Source organism: Zingiber officinale, chromosome 2A, assembly GCF_018446385.1.
Source record: "Zingiber officinale cultivar Zhangliang chromosome 2A, Zo_v1.1, whole genome shotgun sequence".
Taxonomy (NCBI): domain Eukaryota; kingdom Viridiplantae; phylum Streptophyta; class Magnoliopsida; order Zingiberales; family Zingiberaceae; genus Zingiber; species Zingiber officinale.
Genome location: NC_055988.1, coordinates 174,586,063 through 174,594,085, shown reverse-complemented (window position 1 = coordinate 174,594,085; position 8,023 = coordinate 174,586,063).

Sequence of the window (8,023 nt, the reverse complement as noted above, 5' to 3'; positions counted from 1 at the left end):
GCGGAGTAGCCTCTTACAGCGTTGAAAGCACAGAAAGAAATAACACAAATGAAAGCACTGGATTACAAGTAATTGTTCTTAATTGATAATTGCTTCTGAACCAAGGCTATATTTATAGCCTTGGTCGGGGCACCAGGAAGGGTTCCGGGCGCCCTGGGGGGGATAAATTTTATCCCCCAACGGTCGGATCGAGTCAAAACTCGATCCTGTTGAAAAGTCGATTCCGGGCGCCCGGAAGGGTTCCGATCGCCCCGGTCGGTTCCGGGCGCCCGGAGCCCTAAGGTCAACATAAGTTGACTTTTCGACTCCGGTTCAGCTCGTCTCGATCCAGCTCATCTCAGTCCGGGTCTGTTCGCTCCGGCTCCGTTTGCTTGGGTGATCTTGGCCTTCCGGAATAGGGCTCACCCGAACCCATGTTCCGGCCTTCTCCTCTAGCAGCCTTCCTTCCCGGTTTCTCGTCCCTCGAACGCCGCGCACGTTCTTCTCGTCCGCCGGTGTACTCTTCCGCGGTCACCTCGTCCCTCGGACGCACCGAGCCCGTCGGCTCTCTCCCCGTGCCGTCCTTCTCGTTAGCCGCGTCTTCCGCTCGACTTCCTGTGTTCCTAAGCTCCTGCACACTTAGACACAAGGGTTAAACAAACGCAGGACCTAACTTAGCTTGTTTGATCACATCAAAACACCTTGGGGTTCCAACAATCTCCCCCTTTTTGATGTGAGCAACCCAAGTTAAGTTAGGGTAACCATATGCAAATAAAAATGATTTATATTCCAATAAGTTTAATATTTTTCAATTGAAAAATTATAGTACCTCCCCCTAGACTTAACATTCTTCTCCCCCTTTGATCACATTAAAAATAGGGGTTCTTTAAACAAGTCTAAGGTAAACAAAATTTTAAGTGAATTTTCATAAAAATTCTAAGTCAATATTCAGAAAATTTTTAAGTTATTTTTCATAAAAGATTTCTAAGACAATTTTCAAAGGAAAATGTATAAGACAATATTCATAGAAAAATTTCTAAGTTAATATCTAAGTCAATAATTTTCAGAAATTTTCTAAGTAAAAAAAAAATTATTTTCCAAAAAATTGTTTTTTTTAATTATAAATTAATTTTAAATATTTTTCTAACATAAATTGAATAACTCTTTTAAAGCATTAGGTAAATTAAATTAATGTTTTTTCAGTTAGTCAATTAAACTTTTCATTTCGATACTTGGCTTCCAGGTTGTGGCGAGGCACTAGGCCTTCTTGGTTATTGGAGCAACAACCACTTCCTTAGACAAAGCCTCATAATGAAATTAGTCGTTTAATTTCCTTGCTGAAAATGCTAAGTCTAAATTTAAATTAAATGGGTTTTTGGAACCCAGTAGAGGTTCCTACCTACAGGGTTAACCAAGTATTTCCTAGGTACATAGATTTTTGATATATTTCTAATTTGACTTTGATGAAATCTATAATACCAATTTAAACCTCTATAATTTCTAAAAGTAGAAATATTTGAACTTTTATATTTTTTCAATCTTTCTATTTCTTCTTTTAGTTTTTCATTTTCAATTTTCAATTTATCAAAATCCTCTATAAGACATGATTTTGCTAAAATTCTTTTTGTTTCCAAAATTTCATTTTTTAATTTGATATTTTCATTTTCTAATTTATACATGGATTTAGTCATTGCCTTAATGCCAGAATAAAGTTGATCAGGGGGTAAGAGGCATACCTCACTTACCATATCAGACTTGAAGCCTGAATCTCCCCCTGCTTCGCTGCCTTCATCTGAGGTCGCTCCCCCTTCATCGATGCTAGGTTCTGATGAGTTTTGCCCTTCGTAACTTGCCATCAGCGCTATCCCAGCATATTCTTGAGCTTCTGATTCGGATGAAGAAGTGTCGTCCCAAGTTGCTTTTAGGTTGTGTTTCTTGGGTGTCTTCATTTTAACCTTCTTGAGTTCTGGGCATTCTTCCCTTAGGTGTCCCTCCTTCTGACACTGGTAGCACCGTACCTTTCTTCTACCTTTTTGATTCTTTTGATTCTTTTGATTCTGCATTTTAAATTTATTAGATCTAAAAAACTTTTTAAAGTTTCTTACCATGTACGCTTCTTGATCGTCTTCGGATTCTGACTCGGGTTCATCCTTGTTGGTTGCGTTCAGCGCCATAGTCTGGGTTGTGTCCTTTGATATCTCTGCATATCTAGTTTCGTGTAATTCAAGTGTAGAAAACAACTCTTCTAAAGTACTTACCTCCAAGTCTTTTGAGATGTAGTAAGCATCGACGATTGATGTCCACTCCGGAGTTCTTGGAAACGCGTTGAGTGCGTAGCGTATAGTGTCCCGGTTTGTTACCTTTTCACCAAGGTTTTCGAGACCAGTAACTAGTTCTTGTAGACCGGCTACTTTCTCACCTTTCTCCAGACTGATGTTCATCAGTTTGTTGCGGAGGATGTCCCTTCTAGCGAGCTTTGCTTCGGACGTGCCTTCGTGGAGTTCCAAGAACTTCTCCCAAAGTTCTTTGGCAGAAAAATAATTTCCGATGCGGTTGACCTCTTGAGGCGGTAACACGCTCAGCAGGTGATGTTCCGCACGGCTGTTTGCTACCGACTCATTCTGCTCCTTCTTTGTCCAATCGCTCTCTTTCTTTTCTTTTCCATCTTTATCTATTGGAGCTACAAAATCATATTTCATAATAAACCGAATTTCAAAATCTGTTTTTAGGAATACCTCCATACGACGCTTCTAGTCTGCGAAGTTCCCCTAGAATTTTGGTGAAACAATGCTTGGTCCGGCCATCTTTGTTGCTTCGATCGGCGGTTAGTCCTCCTGAAGCGCCTTGCTCTGATACCACTTGTTGGTCCCTTTGGAGGCCGGCAAGAGGGGAGGGGTGAATTTCCCTATAAAATAAAACCAAAAACCCTTCTCGGATATTCAACTAACTTAAAAGAACTTGTAATTAAAATGGCAGAGACTAATTAAGACAAAAAGTAGACACAGAGGAATTACTTGGTTTGCAATCAGAGGATTGCTAATCCAAGGCAAAGAAAGCGCACTAATTGATTCTCCTCTGGGCGAAGTAGCCTCTTACAGCGTTGAAAGCACAGAAAGAAATAACACAAATGAAAGCATTGGATTACAAGTAGTTGTTCTTAATTGATAATTGCTTCTGGACCAAGGCTATATTTATAGCCTTGGTCGGGGCGCCTGGAAGGGTTCCGGGCGCCCTGGGGGGGGATAAATTTTATCCCCCAATGGTCGGATCGAGTCAAAACTCGATCCTATTGAAAAGTCGATTCCGGGCACCCCGGTCGGTTCCGGGCGCCCGGAGCCCTAAGGTCAACATAAGTTGACTTTTCGACTCCGGTTCAGCTCGTCTCGATCCAGCTGATCTCGGTCCGGCTCCGTTTGCTTGGGTGATCTTGGCCTTCCGGAATAGGGCTCACCCGAACCCATGTTCCGACCTTCTCCTCGAGCAGCCTTCCTTCCCGGTTTCTCGTCCCTCGAACGCCGCGCACGTTCTTCTCATCCGCCGGTGTACTCTTCCGCGGTCACCTCGTCCCTCTGACGCACTGAGCCTGTCCGCTCTCTCCCCGTGCCGTCCTTCTCGTTAGCCGCGTCTTCCGCTCGACTTCCTGTGTTCCTAAGCTCCTGCACACTTAGACACAAGGGTTAAACAAACGCAGGACCTAACTTAGCTTGTTTGATCACATCAAAACACCTTGGGGTTCCAACAGCTTCAATAAGTTTTTCAGCACTAATAAATTTAAATCGCAGAAGCATCATCGAAAGAAGAGGACGGTTCGTTGCTACAACTACAATGAAGAAGGGCACATCAAGGAGGACTGCCCAAAGTTGAAAAGAAAGGAGAAAGAAAAGGAAAAGCGAAAATACAAGAAACCAGAACCCTCCAAGCACAAGAATCTGAAGGCTACTTGGTCAGATTCGTCAACCTCTGAGTCGGACATCGAAGAATTCTCAGGGTTAGCGCTATTGGTGAACCATCAACCGGAAGAAGACTCAAGCTCAGAGATGAGCATCGATGAAGGGGGAGGAACATCAGAAGAAGAAAGCAGCAGTGAAGGGGGAGCGTCACCAGATCAAGTAAGTAAGGTACGCAATCTAACCCCTTCTCAGTCTTTTCGATTTATTAAATCGCTTTCTAAAGACTTATTCGAAGTAGAAAAAGAAAATAAAGAATTAAAAATGAAATTAGCAAAAGCATGTCCACTTGAAATGTATGATAGTGTAAAATCATAAAATGATAAATTAAAATTAAAAATTGAAAAACTGAAATCTGCTGCATGCTTAAATCAATTTCCAAATTCAAAATTAAGACTTTATGGAAAATTGAACTGGTTCATTAGAAACCATCAGGGTCAACTTAGAAGAAAACCCAAAAATTATGTACCCCCTAAGTATCTGAATAATCATGTAGGTAGGAACCTCTATTGGGTTCCAAAATCTGTGCTTAATTAATTTTTCAAAAAATTAAAAGCTTACAGTGAGAAAATTAAACATTGAAATTCTTTATGGAAGCTTTGTCTAAGGAAGTGGTTGTTGCTCCAATAGCCAAGAAGGCCTAGTGCCTCGCCACGACCTGGAAGCTAAAATATTGAAAGAAAATGTTTAATTAACTTTCTAAAAAAGCATTAAAAAAATTAAATAATGCTTTGAAAGTTTATCAAATATTTGTTAAAATAAACAAAAATTCCTTAGAAATTTTTTAAAAATTCTAACTTAATTTTTTTTGGGTTAGAAATTTTCTTCTGGAAAATTCTAAAAGATCATTCACTTGACCTAGGAATTTTTTTTGGGAACATTTGAACATTTACTTAGGATTTTTTTTACTTAAATTTTTTTTTGGAAAATTGGTTTTAACTTAGCATTTTTTTTAAAAAAACAAAAAAAAAATCCATTTTTTTACTTAGAAAATTTTCAAAAACTTCAATCTTACTTGAGAATTCTTAAAACCCCATTTTTGCTGTGATCAAAGGGAGAGAGAAAAGTACAAGTTTAGGGGGAGTTAGAAAAATTTAAAATTTCTGTTATTATTTTTATAAAAAGTGTTGCAATTTTACTAATTGTAAAAATTATGCTAAACTTGTTAGTTTAGTAATTTTTTCTTTAAAATTACTCTTTATGTCTATTTTAAATCATAACTTGAACTTGGGTTGATGCACATCAAAAAAGGGGAGATTGTTGGACCCCGTGATAGTTTTGATGTGATCAACCAAGTTAGTTAGGTCCTGCTGTGTTTGATCCCTGTGTCTGAGTGTGCAGGAGCTTAGGAGCACAAGAAGTCGAGCGGAAGACGCAGCTAGCGAGAAGGACGGCACGGGAAGGGAGCCGACGGGCTCGGTGCGTCCGAAGGACGAGAGAACTGCGGAAGAGTACTCCGGTGGGCGTGAAGAGCGTGCGCGGCGTTCGAGGGACGTTAAGCCGGGATGGAAGGCTGCTCGAGGAGAAGGCCGGGAATTGGGTTCGGGTGAGCCCTATTCCGGTTGGCCGCAATCACCCAAAAGAACGGAGCTTCGGAAGCCAAAGCGAAGAAGAAAAGGAGTCAAAAGAAGCTGAAAATTACTGTAGCAGAAAGTTACTGTAGCTTGAAGGCGCCTTAAACAAGCTTGAAGGAGCCCTTGAAGGCGCCTTGAGTAGGCCAGTTTGACCGTTTGCGCTGCGGATAAAGTTTTATCCGCAGATCGAGTTGGAGGCGCCTTGAACCCTATTGGAGGTGCCTTGGACTCTCGGGATAAGATTTCCAGGACCTATATAAAGGCGCCTGGAGCTAGGAATTGAAGAACAACTTTGACAATCAACTCTGTACTTAATTCCTAGCAATAGTTCTGAGCCGTTAGTGTGTAAAAGGCTTCTCCGCCTTCAGCAAAGGAGATTCTTCTAGTGCGCTTATTCATCGCCCTGGATTAACAACCTCCTTGGTTGTAACCAGGTTAATTGCTGAGTTTCTTTTTCTTCTGTTAATTTAATTGTTATTAATTTACTATTGCTTTTCTGAGTTGAAATCCGAGGAGGGTAGTTTTACTTTTTGTTTACAGCAATTCACCCCCTCTTGCCGGCCTCCATTGCACCAACACCTTGGTCGCACCCCGTGCCAACCTTCTCACTAGCTGCATCTCTTGCTCCACGAACAATCTTCCACTCCGACTTTCATCCCTCGGAACCACCACACGCTTCCTTCTCGTCCGCCGGTGTACTCTTCCGTAGCGCCTCATCCCTCGGACGCACCGCGTGCCGTCCTTCTTGCTAGCTGCATCTTCCACTCGAGTACCTGTGCTCCTAAGCTCCTGCACACTTAGACATAAGGTTAGAAACACACAAGACCTAACTTAACTTATTGATCACACTAAAACAACCTTGGGGTTCCAACACAAATAGATTTAGAGGACCCGATGTTTGATAGGTAAGTTGAGGTAAGCTCTTAGAGAGAGTACAGTGAGGTCTTATTCCAGTAGAGACAAACCTTAGGCGATGATCCAACCAGAGAAACTGACGGAGGTTTCTAAGTTGAGATCATGGCAGTCATGACAGTCATTACAGTCTTATTCATGTATTAATTTATCTGTCTAACTCTGTTTTGCATGGTCACTATTATTATTATTATGCTAACTTTATTTTACAAATAAAATGAAGTTTCAGGTTGACCAAGGATTCAGTTGACCGAACTAGAGGTTTTGGTGACCGATCAGTCCAGATTGGGATAGATCAGAATAAAGCTCGTAATCTTGGTATCACAGCATGATCAAGCGACTAATACATTTAATCAATCGACCAATACATGTTTGGTAACCATAGAAGCCAAGAAAGGAAGTCATTTTCTATCGACTGATCAACAGGATTAGTCAACCTATATAAATAAGGAAAGACAGGCAGGCCGATTCGAATCACAACAAACAAGGAAAGGCTTAGAGTTCAGTCGACGGATAGAGTGTTTCGTTGACCGAACGTATCAATCGACGGAACGATTTTTCAGTCGATCGAACCGTGACTATAAAAGAAGACCTCGAGCTCCAAGCCAACAACAACTCTGACCTCTGATTCATTCTGCTTCTATCACGACTGTTAGTGCAAGCGTCGACACTTTTCCTTCAAGAAGTTCTCCAATAACTACGCTCAATCTTCTATTAGTTTTGTTAGTGACTTATTTTTATCTTGTACTTATTCTTTAAAGATAGTAGAATTATTACTATCATCATATCATTCTTGTACCATTAACTATAGTCTCTCGTCTAATGGGGAGAGGAGAAGAGAAGCAACTCGTTGATATTTCCATACACCCAACCCAATATCCACACTGCTATTTTTTATATGTTAAGCTCTAGACGGAACATTCTCTTATTAAACCCTAACAACTCATCAATATTAACGAACTGGTTTAATGGGTTCTCCACATTCAATAATTTAAACCCACAATTAACAATGCATGAAATCACTTTATGAGGTGTAATTTTTAATAACAATAATGTGTGTTATCAATTAACATGTGAGTCCATCCAATGGAAATTTAATCTAGCAAATCTCCATTTAGACTATATGTGATACTATATATAACTCAGAATTGTTGGGATCAAAATGTAGCTAGAGGGGGGGGTGAATAGCTCATCGCGTGCTAGGTGCTCGACGTTGTTGTTTCTTCAAAGATGTGCAGCGGAAATACAAGAAACAGATCACACAACGCTAACAAGGTTGGTTTACTTGGTATCCACCTCGCAAGAGGTGACTAGTCCAAGGATCCACACCTACTCACGCACCCTCCACTATGAATATCACTCCTTTATGGTAACTACCAAAGGCGGAGAAGCCCTACAATACTCTCAATACAAGAAGAAGAAAGAGAAATACAAGATAAGCAAAAGCTTACAAGATGTATAGTAAAAACCCTAACCCTAACTTCTCTTCTTGGCTTTGATCCACCTCTTGACTTGGAAAACCTCCAAGATCATTCAAGAACTGGCGATCTGAGCTTGTAGAGCGTTGTGGAGGAGCTGGCGAGATATCTGAGATGAATCGGTGAAGAACTA